This window comes from Cajanus cajan, chromosome 1, assembly GCF_000230855.2.
Source record: "Cajanus cajan strain Asha chromosome 1, NIPB_CcT2T_4, whole genome shotgun sequence".
Lineage (NCBI taxonomy): Eukaryota > Viridiplantae > Streptophyta > Magnoliopsida > Fabales > Fabaceae > Cajanus > Cajanus cajan.
In genome coordinates this window covers 41,489,960-41,512,835 of record NC_138517.1, presented here as the reverse complement: position 1 = coordinate 41,512,835, position 22,876 = coordinate 41,489,960, and the positions used below count along the sequence as shown (strand labels likewise).

Genomic DNA, 22,876 nt, shown 5'->3' with positions numbered 1-22,876 from the left:
AGTTATGATAATACTCATTCAGATTATTTGTTTAACTATAAAAAAATTTAGTAATTTAAAAAGATGATACAATTATTCAATATAATTAGTTTAATACTAATACAAATAATAATTTAAAAATAATGCAATAGAATCGGTACTAACAATTTAATATTATCAAAAATAATAATTTAAAAGCTAACACAATTATAATATGACAACCAAAAAAAGTGTATCAAGCAACACCAAAGTTGTCAAATCTTCAAGGTGATCTCTTCATGTCCTTCATCCACCTTCAAAATTAAAAAATAGTAAATTATAAAATGAATTAAAAATAACTATTTTATTAAATGAGTAAAAATTTATGTAAAAATAACAAACTTTTACTTTCAACTTTCTCTTTAAATTATATTTGTGTCAAAGCCAATCTCCACCACAAATGGGTTTTTCAATAGACTCTTCATTTAATTTAGAGCAAGATTCGTCAATGATTCTCCTTCTAGGCACTAAATGTTGATTCTAATGCTATAGTTAAGATTGGAATAACAAGTATATCAATATCCATCTTTGACAAAACCTTATATTTCATGTTGTAGTTCCTCCACCACTCCAAGGCACGAAATAAGTTATTATTACCCCCTTGGAATATAAATTCCTTCATCAATATAAGTTTGTAATTCTGATTTCATTGGAGGAATAGCTTCCCTTTCACACACCATGCTTATAATATGGTCAAATCTAGTCATGATATTGAAGAATTAACTCCAATAAAAGATACTGAATTATTATCACCATGACCTATTTCTGTAGAAGATAGCTCTCCCAAACTCAAAGTGATATACTCATCATATAATTGTTCTAATGACTTCTAAACCTTCACTACATTCTCTTTAGCAACATTCTTAGGTTTATATATCAAAGGAAAAATATATCACCAATATGAAATTTGACCTTAGGATCTAAAACACTTGTAATAGCCATAAGTAAATTACATTTCCCTTAATACTTGTCAAACTTCATTTTCTTTAGAGTTGTCATCTCTCTCATAAAAGATCTTCATCTTTAGTTTCACTATCAATTACCATTTTCACTCTCCACACTTGTGCAAGATATAAATTTGCAATAGGCACTACAAGAAATGTTACCTTTAGTAACATACAAAAAGTGTCACTATAGATATAATATATGTAGATATAAACCTACTTGACATATGCCCACAGAAAAATTTGTGTTAATTTTGAATGAAATTTAAAAAGATATATTGCGTGTCACTATATCCTATAGTTACACATTATAGTAATTGTAGGAATAAATTTACAAACATATGCCAACATGCATTGTGTGTCACTATAATTTATACATGTATTTTTAGGAATAAATTTATTAACATATGGCAACATATATTGTGTATCTCTATATCTTATACCTACATTTTTTAGGAATAAATTTATTAACATATGTCAATATATATTGTGTGTCAATATAGCTTAAACCTATATTAGGGATAATAGTTTTAATTTATTTAATTTTATATAAGAAAGAAAATAATAGTAAGAAAATTAAATTTCATTAGTAATATCACAAATTCAATAAATATCTTCTAAATATCTATTTATTTAGCATGTGAAAAAATATTGTCATCCATACATAAAAATTTAAAAGAAATAAAATCTTTCATCCATTCATACCAATTTAATACGACAATACCATGATATCATGAAATACTATACTTTTTCATCCATTCATGACAAAAAAAAATCGTTATGTCATCACTAAGTCAATTTAATATTTCATATAACAAAGAAAAAAAATATTATCATTCATCTATAAAAAGAAATTTGAAATTCTAAAATTATCCATAACGCCTTTCTTTGAGTTCCTTTAGTATATAATGAAAATATTAACAATTTGCATATGACAAAAAGAAATTATAAGATGATTTAGTAACAAATAAAAATATATAAAAAAAAGTTTAGAACTAGAAAACAAGATCTTATTAAAGTTCACCCCCATGCATAACAATTGTAAATGATGTCAATGAGAAAGACAAATTTTAACTAGCATAAAGAATACAGACCAATTTACAACATCATATATGTAACGTCCAAAATAAGCTATTAAAATATATTTCCTTTTTACTTTAAAACCATTGACTAAAGGAAATAAATCATACAAATATTCTTTCTTTCAAAGACATGTATACATTTAAGGAGATGTTTTCGTATTAGAACCATTCCAAATTAAATAATAAAGTTAAGTTAAATAAAATAAAATAAATATAAAATTAAAAAATTAAAAAAAAATTTAATTACGCCTTCAAATTTATAAAAATAAATTGAACTTATATTGCTAAAATAAGCATAATTAAATAAGGACAATAATTCAAAAGACAAGTAACTTAATGTACAAAAACAGTCAATAAGTTATATCCCCATACATACAACTATAATATGTACATTTATGATTGTTTTTCAAGAGATGAAGGATGCAACCCCAAAAATTATTATGAGGTGTAGGTACTAAGTACACTACTGAGTATTAGCATAGAGAGTATAGAAAATTTCTCATCCTAAAAATACAACCCCAAAAGAAAATAACTTATACTCAAAGCAGTCTACCCAAAATAAGAGAGCAAAACAACAATCTATATAAACTAACCCTCATTAAACAAACTATCACATAATTCCTGTTCCTCTATAGTTAAGTTTTCAAGATCAAAGTCTCCCTCATAAGCATACACTTGAACTCCTATGTCTTGTTAAAAAGTCTGACGGGTAGGCTTGCCAAAAACATCATGATCAAAAAGTTGTTGATAAAACCTTAAAGCATTTGCAGGTTTCTCTATGTCATAATAAACGTAGTAGTATCGTACATGATGGATCTGCATGCCTGGCCTGCAGTTGAAAGGTATCATAAAACTCACATTTACCTCTATTGTAATTAGTGGTTGGGGTTGCTCGCTTAAGGTATGTACCAACTATCTATAATAACTATAAAATACATGTGTCTTAGCTTTTATGGTTATCACATGGGTATACCGATACTCAACAAGACAAAGTGTTCTTTGTGGAGTCATCATTTCCTAAAATATGGGCTATAAGGATGAGTTTCCACCGCTCCTCAAACTCCACAAACATTAAAAAAAAATACAATACATCATAAAATAAACAAATACATAATCATCCAACAATTCCCAATGGTTTTCTCAACAATTTACTTCAAGTATCTAAAAGAATCATTAACATATTAATTTGTTAACTTGGGCCCAAACACTGTCGTCAAAAACTTTAAGTCATGATGGTCTTCCGTCGCACGTGGATAATTGTCGATTGGTCAACGCTCCAAATAGATACAATGTCAGCGCATATGACCCCTTAGCTAAAAGTACAGCTTGCATCAGCATTAGAAGTGGAACGTGAGGCCTGTGATTTCTAACACATCAAATGTGTACACCAAATGTCTATCAGATTCACTACTTTCCAACTTCCCAAGGTCAAAAGACCCATTTTTCCTCTACTTTATTGTATCTCTGTAATTATCCACACGACCACTTAAAGTTTCCTTATACCATAACTCACACTTTGTTGTTTAATACTTAATTTTACATACCATAATTATCATTAACCAATTTGAAAGAAAATAATACAAAACATTTCTAGCATACTAGCACTCAAAGGAAAATAAAATACAAGAAAAGCCACATAAATAAACGAGCAACATAACAACTATAAATTCATATATCTCGAACAATTCATTCCAATAATTTAGGTCAACACAAGCAATAACCCTGTGTTACAATATCATCCTAACCAATATGCTGAAGGTCGAACACCCCCGAACTCAACTAAGTCGCACAATTCAAAATATATATAAATAAGAAATAAATTTGCACACTATAGTTAAATTGTCGAAGTTCACACTCTCACGGTCTGGTCATTTTGGCAACTAACCTATGATTTCAAAATAAATGTTTCATATTACAAGCATCAATTTTAGACTATACAAAACAAAATAAACAAAGAAATTTATAAATTCATCATTTTATCACTTGGTACGTATTATTTTAATTCTACTATAGAAAATGATAAAAAAATAATAATAAACTTTAATCACTACAAGAAAATGACGATTTTGCGACGGTTATATGGCCTACATTGCGACACTTAGAACTGCCGCAAAGACAACATTGTGACGGTTTGGGAACCGTCGCAAAATTGTCCGTCACCAGACAATTTTGCGACGATTATCAGAACCGTTGCACAAACCATCGCAAACTTGGAATTGCGACCTTTTCATCAACTGTTGCACCAACTGCCTCTATATTAACATTGCGACCCTTTCATCAACTGTCGCACCAACTGTCTCTAAATTAATATTACGACCCTTTTTTTACCCTCAAAAATTATAATTTTTTTTTAATTTTAATAAATTTATTAATGTAACAATCCTCATATTTGGCTTCTCAATGGTTTTATTTCACGATATTTCACTATTTAGCGTGTTTTATCCTTACTTGTGCAATTTCTGGGAAACATCCCAAAAGGTCACCCATCCCTGTACTACTCCAGGTCAAGCACGCTTAACTGTGAAATTCTGATGAGTAGGCTATCGAAATGTATATGTATGTTGTCAGTATAACTTGTACAAATTAATTCATTTAAGTCATCCTCAAATATACAATCTCATATTTGTATTATAATAATAATATATAATAATTTTATATTACGAATAATAATAATAATAATAATAATAATAATAATATATTTAGTTATTCTTTATTTATATGTACTTACTTTTATAATTAACATTTACTTATTTTTATTTAAAATTATAATTTAAATTTATTAATTTTATAATTTATAATGATAATATAATTTATAAAATTATAAAATTTATTTATTACATACTTATAAATTAAATTTTAATATTTTAAATAATTATTAATTAATTTAATATATTTATTTACCTTAAATCAAACATATAAAATTCAAAAAAATATATTTATCCTTGTTTTATTTTCTAATTATCAACTATTAATAAAATACTAACTTAAAATCTTATCTAATTATATATAATATTCTCATATCAAATTTAAAACCAGATATTAGTTATACAAAAATATTAAGATCATATAGTAAATTGTCAATAAGATTTTAGTTAAATAATTTAAAATAATTAATGTTTCAATATTGTTAATTAGCAAATAATTTATTCCAAAACTAATTAAATTTTTATATTAATTATTAGTAAAATTTAATAACTTTTAAATTAACAATTAATTGGATTGATGAAATTCAACACACACCATGAGTTATTGAGTGGAATAACTTTACCAAGAGTTATTTTGTAAGTTATCTTAAATCAAAGATATAATATTCATAAAATGTATTTATCCTTGTTTTATTTTTTAATTATCAACCATTAATAAAATACTAACTTAAAATCTTATCTAATTAAATCATAATATTTTCATATCAAATTTAAAACCAGTTCTTACATTTTCGACAAATATAAATTTTTCTGAAATATTCCATCAATAATATAGCTTTTCCTACAAAAATTTTCTCATCCAAAATATAAATTTTCCGATAGATTGAATTTAATTTTATAAGAAATCATCTTCGATTAATATAACATTTTGTATATATGATTTAAGAGTAAAAGATTTTCAATTTAACGGTTGAATTTACAAAATTCACATTTAATATAAAGTTATTGAGCGGTGTAACACTTAGTAAAATTTCCACCGATGTAATTATAACCCCCCTCATATATATATATATATATATATATATGTCTTAATACTCACATATATAATGTAATATATTAAAATAAATAATTTTTTGATAAAATAAAATTTGTATCATGCATGTTTATCTTTTGTGTTTTTTATTTATTGTATACGTTGATTGAAAAAATAAAAATAGTAAAATTGTATATATTGATTAAAAAAATCAAAATAAGAAAAATCAGAAGATTTATGTTCCATTTATAATTGTTATTATAAGATATATTTTAAAATAAATTATCATCTAAAAACATATATTAGATATTAAAAACATATTTATATCATAAATAAATTAAACTAGATTTTTATAAAATTTAACATATTTATTTTTATATTTTTAATAGTGTTAAAAAGATGGAATTTAAAATAAAATTTATAAAATTTAACATTGTAAATTATTCAATAATATGTTATCAGATAACTCAAAAATTAAGTTATAAAATGATAATTATATTTATTTATATACTCTAACACATCTTAGATACAAGATAAATTTATAAGTTTGTTGAAAGATAAATTTATATTCTAGTCACGATTTTGAAATTATATAAAGAAAAAAAAAATCGTGTACCTCATGTTAAAGGAAGTATATATAAAATTGTTAATAAAATATAAGTATATTAAGATAATATACATAATATTTCAAAAAAAATTTAATTTTAATAAAAAAATTGTCTTGTAGATTGCGACGGTTTATAGTAAACCATCGGAATGCTGAAAATTTTGCGACGGTTTATGACTAACTGTTGCAATGTTCAACAAATTTTGCGACGGTTTACAATAAACCGTCGCAATGTTGAACAATTTTGTGATGGTTTTTGATAAATCGTCGCAATATTAAACAAATTTTGCGACGGTTTATCATAAATCATTGCAATGTTCTACAAATTTTGCGACAGTTTACGATAAACCTTCGCAATGTTGAACAATTTTGCGACGATTTTGAAAAACTGTCGTATGAAGGGTCGCAATATCAAAGCGACGACGGTTTCTAGATAACCGTCGCAATTTGTTTGTCATAATTTATCATTTTCTTTGTAGTGAATACTTCTCAAAGGTTATTCATGTTCTAAATTCATTTTTGAGGTCAAAGTGACAAAATTAAATTATTTTAGAAACCAACTAGAAACAAACAAAACAGTAGATGCATTAAAATACCAAGTCTTAATTATAAGTGCTAAATTGCTTAGAAATCAATTTTTTCAGAAAATAAATGTGTAAACATGCATTTTCACACTTTGTTAGAAAATTTTAAACACTAAAAATAGTGTTAAAGTATGATAACCATCCAAAAAATATACACTATTTTCGTGTTCCAAACAGTTGAGCTCACAAAAGTGCTCAAAACTTGTTTTACTCATATTTTGCTAGAAAAGTCTGTTTTGAGAGATCTTTAAACCAAACCCTAGGTTTTCATACCCAAGGAATCCATTTTTGGCATCAAAAATTGAAAATAACAACTATATAAACACATACCAAAACAATGGAGTAACGAATTTTCTTAACAAGTTTTCAAAATTAAAAGAAGCTATAATAAGTAAGAGTTTGAAGGTTGGGATCAACTCCCCTTACCTCAAAGAAGCTTCACACAAGATAGGATGACAAAAGAATGAGATTTTTAGAACTTTCTCCTAAAGTGAACAAGATTAAGGTAAGACAAAAGAGAACTAAAAGAGAAGAACTAAAAGAAATGAAGTAGGAAGCTTTAAAAACTTGACAACTTCTCTTAGTAGCAGAGAAATTTGAAAGAAAATGAAGAAGAAGCTTTCTTTCTCCTTCCCTTCTCCAAGCATCCGTGAGAAATGAGAGAAATGAGATATTTGAGAGTTTTGTTTTGGATTTAAAAGGATTAAAATAAGTTTTTGGATAAGTTTAAGTCAAATCAATGAATAATTTTATTATTATCCTTTCTCTTTCTTTTTTTTATTTTTATTTTTTATTCTTGAATCGATATGATCATTAAAAAAAATAAAAGAAGAAGTAGAGTAAAGTTAATGCTTAGTTTGTAGTCAAAATAAACATGAAGTACTTGTACTAAATTAATTGAAGAAAAAAATGTGGTAGAAACTAAATTTTGGAATTTTATTGAAAATATTCTTTCAAACCAAAATGATCTTTTACACAATAAAATGTTTAAATTCATGTCCTAAAACAAAAATTCACAACTTAAAATAATAAAATTTATAGATATGAAAAAAAATTCACATGTAAATAGAACAAATAATTTCACGTACCAAATAAACAAAAATTTTATTTATTTATTGTATATATTTTTATACCTTTTATAACTATTTATAAATTAAAAAAAATATCAAGCATTAAATTTTAGAATGTTACAATATATGCTTTCTAGTTAACATATACTTTAGAAACAAATTCAACTATTTAAATGTGAGTGCAATGTGTACTAGCTACCTTTGTTCTCTAGTTCATTTTCTAAAATATGAATGGGTAAAAGCAAATAAATCAATTTGTTAATGTTCTGTTTCCATTGCTAAAATGGTGGTGAGAAGGAAAAGTATGAAAAAAAAATTATAGAATTTTGTAGTTGTAGTTCAAAATAGATAGTTTTTGATAAGTCCATTTAGCATGAAAATAATTGCATTGCTCAACATAAGTAATCATAATGCCCATATTTGCATTATGGGTTTAAGCTATCTTAAATTTTTTATTTTCTCAACTTGAAACATATATTGATTAGAAGCTAGCATTAATATCAATATTTTATATCCCAAAAAGAGAACAGTGTCAATCCATGCTCATAACATACTATTTATAATGTTAGCTCAATGAATAGTAAAAGATCTTTATTTACCTAAGGGTAATATCCTACCCCATTATTGATGTGTATAAGCTTGTATAAACCCCATTATTAATAAAGAACCTGCAGTCATAAATAATAAAAATGCATTTAAAATTACAAAAATTAATTATATGATTATGTTTCTCAACTCAAATTTCTTACCTTTATCGATATCACTTACCACCTACCACTTGCAACTCACTACATGTTATTATTATAATCATTTATGTTACTTGTAACATCGGGTATCTAAACATAAAAAGGAAATATATGTAAAGTAATATTTTGTTAAATATGATCAAAATTAACATATTTCAGTTACAGCTTGAATAATATCATTAATCTCTTGAACTCCTAAAAGTCGTGCTTGAAGAAAAGAAGCAAGATTTTCAAGTACCTTCTCTAATTTTTGAATTCTAAGTTCTATATTAGAACTTTGAACTGTAGTATTTGAACTTTTTGCAAGTGGAAGTTTGCCAAGACAACATACACGTTTTCTTTTTTCAAGCTCTTTCACTTTTGAATAGATGTCATTTTTCCAATTTGTATTATCAGGAGCAGTTTGAGATCCTCCTAAACTTTGTACCTCCATCATATGCTTCTTTAATTCGTCCTACATCAAAACCCATTTTAATTAAAAATAACCCAAATATTTAACATGTCATTTTCAAGCTCAATTATTTTTCATCAATAATTTACATTATCCATAGAAAGAAAATTCTTACAATCACATGGATTGTCTTTTCATTCACAATGCTCCTATCTTTTCAAGTCTGAGTATGAATATAAATTTCAACTCGTGAGGGATGCACTCGATGTTTTTTTTCTAATGTAAGTAATGAAATATCAATAATCATGTAAGTATAAGTAACATAAAATATTATTGAAAGAAACAAAACTATCTCATGAATTAACCTTGGGATATTTTTGGTACCCATGCAATGTAGATCCTCATATTTTGAACAACTTCTTTTATTCATGCTACTTATGTCTTATAACCATGTTAAAAAAAATAAATATAAAAAGTATTTCTAAATAAATTTTATATTAAACAATATGTTAATGATATTATATATATACACACTTTTCCTTTCTTAGAACACCAATGATGTACTAAATCACGATATTCAGAAGGATCATGTTTGGGATGTTGGCAGTCATTTCTTCCTCAGTCTTACTTGCATCATATGCCTTTGATTTCAAATCATGCTTGAATTGCCTCTACTTATTACTCATGTTATCCTTTAGTATTCGCTTGATTTGCTCAAATAATACAGAAACAAATTGGAACTTACTCTATCATAAAAGTCAATAATAGAAACCAATTCACAAGTCAACCATTACAAAAGATGAAATTAATTAGAACTTATAAAATTTAAATAATACTTGTATAGTTCAAGCATGTCAATTATATTAGATTCAGGCATGTCTTTCCAACTAAGATAATGGATAAGAGCACATTGGTGCCTCCTTACCAAGCTTCCAATTGCACTTAAAAGAATTTTTCCTTTTGACCCAATAGGATTTCCCAAAGCATCTACATCAACAACCACGAATTCATCATCTGACATATCTCACACATCTAACATATGTGTATAACCTCTAGTCTTCTTTCCACCTAAATCACACAAGTATCAATATATACATATACATACATATATATATATATATATATATATATATATATATAAAACTAAATATATGAGATCTACAATACAATTAAAAGCAAATAAAGAGAAAGTAGCTAGCAATAAATTAACTTTAGTTTCTCTATCTTTATATGATTTAAGACGAGGCAATTTGTTGTTAGTTACCTCCATTAAAAGTTGTCCTTGTATTGTCAAGAAAAGTTTTAGATTCAACAATATGACTAAAATCTTTGGTTTGTTGCTCTAAGTGTGATTGGCCAGGCTGGTGATTATCATTTGACACCATATGATCATTTATAATACCTATTATAATGAATTGAAAAAAAATTATAATATATACGAAATTAAAATTGGAAATATAAAATATAAGGGATAAACTTGCTTCAAGGATATAAATGTGCTCTTTTGCACTAAAGGATCTTAATAACTAGTATAAAAGCTCCCAGGATACTTGGAGAAATGTGTATGAAATATCCAAGTTCTAATTTTACATTCTAAATATTAAGAATAAAAAGACAAAAGAAAGAATCATTAAAGATAACATAAGTATAATAAAACTTAATTACTTCATCTTAAAGTTCCTTTTATACAAAGAATGGTTTGAGATTCAACATGACCTATCTCTTGAGCCTGGAGATGAAGATTTGATGTCATACGATCACTTGTAGCATCTATTACAATTAATTGAAAAAGTATTAAATTTTAATATAAAATATAAGAAATTAAATTAATAAAAATTGTATACCTCTTCCAAATTGTATATTATTTTCTAGATTAGAAGGATTGTGTTCTTGATATTGTATAGTAATTCCATTAGAATTATCAATTGGTAGCTTTTTAACTTGAGATTAATTTTTATGAATAATATGCAATTTTTTGCATCTCCCCATAATAGCTACATATAATCCAAAGCCATGTTAGTATATATATTTACTAAATTTAAAAAAACACATAATAATAATAATAATAACAACAACAACAACAACAACAATAACAAATACACATATAAAGTAAAAGTATAACAAAAAAATTACATACCTTATATATTAGAAAAAGGAATTAGAAGAAATCTTCACCCCCAACCCTTTATTTCCTCTTCAACATTGGCATTTTGGAGAGCATCTTTCATGTTTATTATGACTTCCATGATATCATCATTATTTTCAACAACTTCTACCCTAATTAAATCATTGTCATTTATCTCTTGCAAGCCTTGTTCTTTTATTTGTTCTATTTTATTAGACTGCTCATCACCTAAATCATATATATCTCTAGCTTTAGCAAGCACAACAACAAGCTAATCACTTTGTCTTTCATTTTCCACATAAAATACTTTTTCAGCTTGTGATGCAAAAATAAATGGATCATCACATATATCATTCCCCTGTATGTTGTAGACATTTGAAATTAATTAATGTCATGCCAAAATTATCAGTTTTACACCTGCTATTTATGTCAACCCAATCAAATTAGATAAGAATTACCTTATATCTACCCAAATGATCCAATTGAATTATATTAGTTAAAGCACCATAATAATTTATTTACCCTTTCTTAGGTATTTATATCTTGAACTAGCATAACTTCTTGTCTTAACAGTGACAATAATGCCATTATTTTGGGACTTTAAGCATCTTTCACACTTTTTTGTATGGAACCTAACTCCATTAACAATATAACCACTATATCTTCTAGCCATTTGAAGTAGACCTCGTGACAACCACGTGATATCCTTTGTCACTAATGTACTATATTGTTTTTCCAAACATGCAACCTATAAGTCACAAAACTTTGTCAATTGATTACAAAATTCAACCATGGAATTTAATTCTCCTTAACACTTACTCATTCATGAAACCAATTAGGAAATGTATGACTATGAATTTTTTCAGTTTCATATGGTGACAATCAACAATTTTGTCTCCTAATAAGGTCAAGATGTTCTCTATGAAAAAAAAAGTACGAAAATATTAAATATTAATATAGTAAGGCACCAAAGAAATTTTAAATAATCAAATGTTAGACAAGTAGCCTCATACAACTTAAGAGAGGGGGTGAATTAAGTTTTCTAACTTTATTTTTTAATGAAAATTTTTTGAATTACTTTCTTATAAACTCAATTCCTTAGATAAATTTATATGTAGAGAATGAAGATACACACTACTTAAACGCATTCAAATTAAGGAATAAATAAAAGAGTAAGGAGAAGGAATTGCAAACTCGATTTTATATTGGTTTAGCCAATCCTGCCCACGTCCAGTCCTCAAGTCTCTCACTTGAGATATCACTATCCTTGTAATCCTTACAAGACTTGAATCTTCCAACACCTTGGAATTTTCTTTCCTTGTGTTGAGATCCACTAACACCCGGGAGAAAAAAACTTTCTCCTTTACAGATTGAATGACAGAATAATTTTAACAAATGTCTCTCTTAAAGAGTAGGGATTACAAGATGAAGATCCTTAAAGAACTCTTAAAGAATTTGCAAGTGATTATGGCCAAGAAATTTTTGTAATATTTTTTCACACTTGAGTTCGTAACCTCTTTAAAGAAAAATCATCCATATTTATAGATAAAAATCCCATGGTTGTATCTTTTCATGAAAAGGTGTAACTATTTGAATTCTTTTGAAAAGATACACTGATAATCGATTACAAGGGTTTGGTAATCGATTACAACGATTATAAATTTGAATATAATTGAAACGTTGTATCTTAAAATTCAAATTTTGAAGTTCCCTTTCCTGGTAATCGATTACAGTGATGGTAATCAATTACCAGAACATATTGTTGCATGGTTTGAAAAGCTTTTATATAGAAAACTTTATATCAATAATTTCTTTAATAAATATCTTTTAAGAAATGTTTGAACTATTCTTTAAAGCTTTTGTTATGTCTTTTGAAAACATGTTTACTTACTTTCAAAAGATTCAAAACTTGCTTAAATTTAAAGAGATTAAATTGAGGATTTTGAAAACTTATTCTTAAGGCCAAACATACTTGCAATCTTAAAAGATTCTCTTACATTTTTAGCTAAGTTGACAAGACTTATCTATGTAATATTTGAGATCTTGTTCTTGCATCAACTTGCTTTAGCTCAACTTTGAATCTCTTCAATTCTTTATAATTACTTTGGCATCATCAAAACTTTTGTGCATAATGATATGGATTCTACAAGTGATTCAGATAATGAAGTTGTGAATTTGGGACTAATGGATAAAGACTCTGATAGTGATGAAGAGATAACTTCTTCAAACAATGATATCTCTATTACCTTGTAGTAATGTTGTCTCATCAAATGACACACTAGAAACTCGTTTTCTTTTCTTTACATTGAATCCAACTTTACTTTTTCTCCCAAGTGGTCGACCTTTATGAGAAAGACTTGTATTCTCCATAAAAAATAATCAATGCCATCATCATTTCTCTTTGGCCGATTAAAAGTAGTTTCTACTTTAGAGAGATATCGTGAACAAAGTATTATGCATTCATGAGCTAAATATCCCTTTGCAATTGACCCCTCTAGATGTGCTCGATTACGAACAAAAGACTTTAGAGTAAGGAGAAACACTAAAAATATAAGTTAAATTTATAGAATAAGAAATAACATTTTATTATATAATTTTAAATTACAATCAAATGAATGAAAAATAAATTTAATACCTCTTAATTAGATACATCCACCAGTAATGTACTGGGCATCCAACTTTTGCTTCATTTGCCAAATGAATAACAAAATGTACTATTATAGTGAAAAAAGATGGAGGAAATATCTTTTCTAATTGGCATAATGTCTTAGCTATTTGATGCTCCAAACACTCCAACTTATGCACACTAAGCACCTTGCCACATATTTCTTTGAAAAAATGACAAATATCGAATATAACTAAACCCACTTTGTCAAGTAAACAACCCTTTATAACTATATGGAGAAACTCTTACATTAAAAAATGACAATCATGGCTTTTGAAACCAATTATTTTGTGTTATTTCACTTGCACACATCTTGAAATATTGGATGTATATTCATCTGAAGCTTTTATTGCTTTAAGCACTTCCAAAAAATGTTTCCTTCTCTTTTGATGTTATTTGGTAAGAAGCTTTAGGTAAATAACCTTTGTTGGGATTCATCCTGAGTCCCACATCTATAAAATGAAGGAACATTGGCTAGTTTATAAGGGTGTCCACCATTCCATATAGTATGAGGCCTTTTGGGAAGGAGCCCAAAAACAAAACCGTGCGGGCCTAGCCCAAAGCGGACAATATCATACTATGGTGGAGCAACAGGTGGACTATCGGGCCCAACAAGTGGTATCAGAGCCAACGGTTCGGCTGGGTTTGATGCGGGAAGACCCTCAGTGTTGTGCCTCGCGATGGAGATCCGAACTTGGTGCCTTGTGTCGAAAGTCTTCCTTATATTGTGGTGTTCAGGCGGCGTGTCCCGTAGAGTTAACGGCGGTACAAGATGGTGACGGATTATCGCTTGAGGGGAGGAGGTCACGAGACATGTGGTCCTTGGTCTGAGGGGAGGTTTGTTGGGATTCATCCTGAGTCCCACATCTATAAAATGAAGGAACATTGGCTAGTTTATAAGGGTGTCCACCATTCCATATAGTATGAGGCCTTTTGGGAAGGAGCCCAAAAACAAAACCGTGCGGGCCTAGCCCAAAGCGGACAATATCATACTATGGTGGAGCAACAGGTGGACTATCGGGCCCAACAACCTTTACCCCCTAGTTTGATGTATTTTTGGATGTAGTTGACTTTTTATGTTCATGTTAACAAGGTCATAACATGCCTTGTCATTATCTTTTGATTTCCCTTCTAAGTTTAATAATGTTCCAACAATATTATCACAAATAATTTTTTCAGTGTGCATTACATCAAGACTGTGACGAAGAACATTATATTGCCAATAAGGCAACTTGTACATGATGTTTTTCTTCTTCCATGGTGACCCATCCCCAATTTCATTCTCATAAGAGTTTTCAAGTTCTTCTAATTGTCTTAAAACAATAGTTTGATCAAGTGGCCTAGGTGAAGCTCTAAACTCTTGACTTCCATCAAAATTTCCTTTATTGTACCTCCACTTATGATTTTTGGCTCTAACCAATGACGATGATACATATAGCAATTTTTTTTACTATAACGTAACCACTTAGAGGCAGTTTTAAAGCCACAACATGGACAAGCATATTTACCTTTAGTACTCCAACTAGAAAAATTTGCATAATTAGGAAAACCATTAATAGTCCATATAACGACAACATGCATTTAGAATGACTCCTTTCTGCATGCATTAAAAGTTTTTACCCCAATTTCTCATAGTTCTTTCAATTGCTCAATAAGAGGTTGCATATAAACATTAAGATTATTACCTGGACCTTTTGGACTAGGAATAAGTAATGTGAGAAGAAAAAAAGATTGTTTCAAACACATCCATGGAGGCAAATTATAAGGAATCAATATGACAAACTATGTTATGAGGAATTGCCATAGTTTTGAAATGATTAAAGCCATCTAAAGCCAAACCTAATCAAACACTCCGAGGGTCAGAAGAAAAATCAGGATACCGATTATCAAAATCCTTCCATGCCAAAGAGTCAATAGGATGTCTCATAAGTCCATCCTTAGTTCGACCATACTTATGCCATGTCATAAAAGAAGCTATTTTGGATGACATAAAAAGTTTTTGCATAGGTTTGAGAGGAAACCAACGAAGAATCTTTGCAGGTATTTTTTTTCTTACTTCATCATTATTAGAGTTATTTTTCCATCTTAAAAAATTACACTTTGGGCATTTTTATCATTAGCTAAAATTATTCTTGTACAATATACAATCCTTAGGATATATATATGCATGAAATTTTTCATAGCTTAAACTCAATCTTGAAATTATCTTCTTTGTATCATAAAATGACTTAGGCAAAGTATTTTCTTCTGGTAAAGCATCCTTTAACAACTCTAACAACATTAAAAAACTTTTATCCCTCCACCCATTCAAACATTTCAAATGATAGAGATGTACAAGGAAAAAGAGTTTTGTGAAATTCTTACAACCAGGATAAAGGTCATGCTCAACTTCTTTCAACAACTGATAAATCTTATCTAAATAAACTTATGATTGTTGAACATTATTTTCATTTACTAATGGTTTGACATTCTCATCCTCCATGTCTGTATATTTTGGCCCTCATTAATTACATGCATTGCAAAAGCATCATGAATTAATGTATCAATGTCATGATCGAATCTCCTATCTACTTGATATGTACTCTCAGAAATAGAAGTGTCAATATTTTCACCATGAAAAATCCAATCAGTATATCCTTTTAGAAAACCACAATTGACTATGTGCTCATAAACATCCATTTGAGAGTGCCAATCACGTTTAACACATTCGGTGCAAAAAGATAAAATTTTTCCATCCTTAAATGATTTTTCAAATGCAAAATCAAGCAAATTTTGAATCCCCCTAACATACTTCTCATTAACTTGAGATTGATCGAAATCCAACACTTATCCATCAAATATAATAAATTGAAAAATAGTATGAAAATAATAGTATAACAAACAATAAAAATCAAATATAAACATAGTGGAGAAAATAATTGTAGCTAAATAAAAATCATTTCTATATATATTACAAGAGTAAGATCACCTATACCATGGAAAGTAATTGTTGTAACCACCATTGCTGACAAATACTCGTAATAATGGCTTAAAGAATAAGGTCCTTATTATTTAGAGGAAAAACAAGCATTTATGTTAGCCAATCACTGATTTCCCCATAGTGCGATTCTAAAGAAAAATAAAACTACATAGTTCTTGGCAATTATTCCCCATTTAGTTATAATGGAATCATGGAATATCACAGTTCATGGTAATAGAAAAACTAGGTTTGAAAAAATAATTTAAAATTTTATTCATAATTCCAAGAGGGATAAAGGAAATGGTAGTTCAAGTGTCAATTAAGTAGAAAGAATCAAAATTTTATCACTCTGATATGATAAAAACTAGAAAAGAATTTTAGCACAAATCATCAAGAATTTATGTGATGGTTTACAATCTTTCATAAGAATTTTGTATGGAGCTATAAAACATAATGAAGTATTGTATAAATATGCTCAAGGAACTCTACTAGCTTTATAGATTTAAAATACTATGGAAAAATAGGGCTAACTTGGAAGAGACTACTCTTGAGAACCAGTATAATAATGTCACTACATGTGTCAACAATACCAAAGCTTTACGAGTGGCATTGTAGCATAGGTGGTCAGGTTTGCAACAAAGAGTGGTTGTAGCTATAGAATTAAAATAGTGAATAAAACAAAAAAAAATTGAATTGGATAGGTGGGGTGTGTTGCAAGAACCTACCAGAATCACTAACTTCTACTCCAATCTCTCTTCTAACCTCGTGTTTTTTTTCTTATTGGTTTTCTCATGTCCTGTTGATGGAGGAGCATGGACCAAGGGTCCAACCACCAGAGCCATGGTCAGGAGACTTCATAATGATTTGACTACTTCAAAGCTTGGTGGGTCCAATGGGCTTGGTGGGCCTAGGGTACTCTTCACTTGGGTCATACATTGATACACCTTATTTGTACATATTATATTAGTATAAGTTACATATATTTTGCTCTTGTATTTTGGGCCACATAAATTAGGGTTTTTGGGCCATAAGCTTATTGGGCCTATTCTCAAGCTTAATGGGCCTTGGGTATTTCGGTACCCAATATTGGGCTCATATTTTGCTTCTTTTATTATTTCTTAGTGTTTGTGATAGGTTGGAAGTGTATTTAGCTCATTAGATTAAGATTTGAGAGGAGAAGTTTGATTAGGCAAACTTGGCAAGTTTAGATTACATTTAGGCTTAATTTGAGATGCATTTAGTGCGCATGTGCTATCCTAAAGTTGGTTGCACATGATCAGCCCCTAAGTACCCTCAAATTAACTCTAAATAACATCTAAATGAAATTGTAGCTGCACATGAAAGTATCATATGGCTGTGAAAATTTGAAATTCAAATTTTGATCTATTTAAATTTCAAATTTTTGGCACCTAAAGTTACAACAAGGAGTTGGCGCCAATTGCTTCCTCCTTTGGCCTATAAATTGAGCTCACCTCCTTCACTTGGATTCACTTTTGAATATATGAGAATTCAAATCATTTTGCTCAACAAAATTTTCTCTCAAAAGTCCCTTGCTCACGCCTAGTTCTTAGGGAACCTAGAAGGCTTCTAGGTTAGGTAGGCACCTTCTGAGCAATCCTTTGCTCCTTTGGCCTTGGTGCTTCCTTCTTCTTCATTTCCATGAGTCATCTTCATTTTCTAGACCTTTCATGTCCAGAATCTCCTAAAGGAAAAGATCAAGGAGTTGGAGCAATCTAGAGAAGGAATCATCTATCCATTTCTTAACAGATTGCCATCACGTGTATTTTCATTAGAGATGTGAGAGGTGAGAACACAATAAATTCATTAAACTCGTGTATGAGACTGATTTGAACACAATAAATTCATTAAATCCATGCATGGGATCAAATTTTATTTTCTATTAAAATTTGAGTAAAAAAATGGTGGACTAAAATTAAAAGTTAAAGGTGAATTTCACTTTTTTTATTGGTAGAATGACTTGTTTAATTGTTTTACTCAAAAAAAATAATAATAATAAAAACTATGCTCACACAAAGTAAGCCAAACCATTATAATAATAGTAAAAAAGTTTAACCACTTTGTTTATTTATCAATTCTCTGTCATCACCTAAACCATGCCACGTTGAGATTCCCTTTTTACTTAGTTATAAAAAAAATTGCACAACAATATAGTGCACAAAGAATCTAGAATTACTTGCAACTGGATTTCATTTTAAATTGTTAATTAGTATAATAAAACTATAACTCCAACATAATTTGCATTTGATTATCCATCCTAACTCTCAAACCTTGTATAGCTAGTAAGCTTAATTATTAATCTTTCAAAAATCTAACTATCCTAGATAGAATTGTTACAACATAGACTATTGATGTAAAATAAAGTGTACATAGCAAAGCAAAAGAAGATTATTTCTATAATTTTCATGTCTAAATCTTATAAAGTTTGGGACCAATTTGCATAAGAGGTTACACAATATATGTGTGCAATTTCAAGCACATGTAGTTCATTAGGATTAAGACCCCTCAACAATAAGAAAATAGATAAAAAAGGGCCTAAAATAGTAGAAATTAGTTTTTCCAACTTTAAGAACAACGCCATCACACATAAGGTTAAAGAAAAAATAGATATTTATTTTAGACTACTTCTTTACTAAATAGATTAGCATTATGAACTCTTGTCAATTGAGTATATTTCCAAAAGCTGAGTAATGTTATCATTACATTAATATTCTCACATTTTTCACTTTACCTCCATCACATCACACAACTTATTCCATGCTTCTTTGTTCTCTTCCTATTTTTCTCCTTATTGTAGAAACAAAAGTAATGTAATAGTGTTAAGTTGGTGTAACGTTAGTCTTTCCAAAGAAGGTTCATAGTTTTCTCAATATGCTTCTAAAACATAAACAATAATCAAATCTTTAGTTATTTTTTGGTGCTAGAATGTCAAAGACATTAAAAACTCTCTATTATGTTTTTATTATCTTATAGTGCTATAGATTTGAATCCTATTGTCATGAAGAATAGACACCTATTGTTGCTATTGTTACATTCTATGGCACTTGTGACAAAATCTAACATACTCAAACATGGCAAAATCTGCTACAACTATAGTTATCTTTTTGGATTCAAAAATAGAATGCTACCAAATTCAAATTTAACAACCAAAATGATATTGATGAGGTTACAACTATAAACAAATATTACTATAGATTATAACTTTTACTATATCAACATAAACGACAGATTGACCCTGAAATTGGACAAATTCAACCTTGAAATGGTGAATCAATAAAACAATGATGAATAAAAAATAGAGATCGGTGAAGTGAGTGATTCCAAATTTAAAATCAACCATGAATAAAAGAAGAATGAATAGAGATTTAGATGTAGATTGAAAATACCTAAGAGAGCTCCTATGACGATAACTACTTTCTTAAACAACGCAAAATCATCTTCCAAATAGCTTCGACAATTAACAACGGGAGGAACTCACTATCTCTCTAACCTTGTTTTGAACTTTTGCTTATTTCACTTCATAGCTTTGTCACGTAATGCCATTGTAATTTATTTATGCAAATTTTTCTCTAAAAGTCACTTTCATATCTTTCGCTTCTTTTTCATTTTCGTTAAACAAAAGTTTTAATAATTAAAATATATTAATAAAGATATTTTTCGATCCATGATAAAATGAGATAATCAGTAAAAATATTATTAAATGCCAAAATATTAGTAATAGATATTTTGTCAAATATTAGTAAAAGAATGAAAGATTTAATATATTAAAATATATTAATAATTGAGTGATAAAATAATAATAAAATAATAGTAAAATAATTAGTCAGATTTAATAAAGTTTTGTTGTTTTTAAAAATATTAATAATAATACAATAGTGACACAAAATAAAAAGAAGGTAAAATTATAATTATATAGTGACATGTAAGAAAAAAATATAGGTAAATATAGCTTTAAGTGACACTAAAAGTTGTGTTACTATAGGACTTTTTTTAGTGAGGATACTCACTTCTTGAAATTATGTGTGACTAGATTAAACACTTTTAAAAGCTTACAATCTTTCTCAACTTTGTTCCAATCTTTAAGTGAAAGTGCATAATCATAATGTGGCTCCTTTTCCTTGTAAGCTACAAAAGCAATCTTAAACTTCAAAGCAGTTAACAACATTTGATATGTGAAAATCCATCTTGTAGGGCAATCAATAATTAGTTTTCTATCTTTCAAATGCTTTTGTTCAACAACATCACAAAAAGCCTTCAACCTAAAATCATTGTGATTGATATATATTTTACGTACATTGAAAATAATAACCTTAATCTTACTCAGTCCATCTTGCATTAGTAGATTTAATATTTGAGCACAACATCTAACATGAAATAATGAACCATCCAAAATTAACTTAGTACTTAATGATAAGTTCTCCTTTAGAGTTCTCAAGCATGAATCATTATAAGATGCATCCTCAATAGATATTGAAAAATCTTTATTTTCAATACCCAAGCCTTTAAACATTTAAAAATTACACCAACCACATCAATTCCACATCTTGGAGTAGGGACTTTAACAAAACTCAAAAGTCTTTTTTGAAGTTTCCATGTCATAACAATGAAATGACCGATGATAACCATATATATATTCAACTACTTGGTGTGGCTTGATTTCCTCATGTCTATTGTTAAACTAATCTTGCTCACATTTTTCAATAAAATCTTCAATTATTTTTTCTCAGCCTCATATATCATTAATTAAACAATCATGTCTTGTTGTTTTATAAGTAATCTTTTGAAATTCTGAATTTTCATATTCGAAGCCCCACATCTAGACCTCATCTTTAACAATTCTAAAAGTATACTCATGAACCATAATAACAATGGTAATTATTTCTCTCATCTTCTCATTATTATATCTAACACCAAAGCTCACAAATGGATTAACATGATTAGAAGGTTGAAATAGCATGAAAAATTACTTTTTTTTCAGCCATATGTATCTTTTTTTCTAAGTAATTCTCAATATGTCATTTTTAGATGACTAGTGCTAGCCTCTATCCCACCGATTGCAAATCTATCTTTGCAGTATTTACGAATAACTTTTTACATGCCTTTACTAATTTCAAATTCATCAAAATCATTCCAAGCAAATGATTTTTTTTTTGTCTTTTCCTCTTAATCACAACAATATCACTTTCTTAATCTTTTTCACTCTACCACTTGACTTGGATTTGTTGGTATTGGTTCATGTGCATTTAGTCCATCGATAGTTGGAAGGATAGATGTAACTCCTTCATTGTTCTCAAATAGTGAAGTTATTCCTTGACACTAAAAAATAATATAATAATCATGACTATGAACATGATCAAGTCTTTAATATAAGAAAGAAACATTGAATCTTTCTCAATCCAAAATTGTGAAACAAATAAGAAAATTATATCAACGAGAATCATCTAATTACAAAAAAAATATAGAAAACATACAAAAAGAAAACGATGGACAAAGTTACCTATAAGTGAAGGAATGCAAAGTTGCAGAGTTGTTGATTGCTTTTGTATGAGTTGAGTGATGACGGTAAAATATAAAGGTTAAAGATGGAAGATGATGTCAATGAATGATAAGAGGTGAATTATGAAGTCACAAAATGAATGAAGGATTGAAAGTTGAAGCTGAAGTCACAACTCACAAATAAAAAACAAAGGCACTTAGCCAACCAATGACCTTGAAGATAAAAGAAGAGAGTAAATGAAGATACGACTAGAGTTTCTATTTGCAATTTTTTTTATTTTCTATAAATAGGGTACATAAAATGTTTAAGTGGAGTGATAAAAAAGTATTGATAATTTATTTTTTGCTTTATAAACTTATTTATTTATTTATATAATTATATTGTTAATAATATATGTATATTAATTTTTTATTATATTATATAGATAAATAGGTTGACCTATCAAGTCTAACAATTTTTTTATAAGTCTAAGTCTAGCCTTTTAAAATAAAT

At 28.2% G+C, this 22,876-nt stretch overlaps 1 pseudogene; it reads right to left on the bottom strand.

Moving 5' to 3' along the window:
- Positions 1-190: 190 nt before the first annotated feature.
- On the bottom strand, positions 191-10,141 carry LOC145954545 (zinc finger BED domain-containing protein RICESLEEPER 1-like; annotated as a pseudogene).
- Between the last annotated feature and the right edge of the window lie 12,735 nt (positions 10,142-22,876).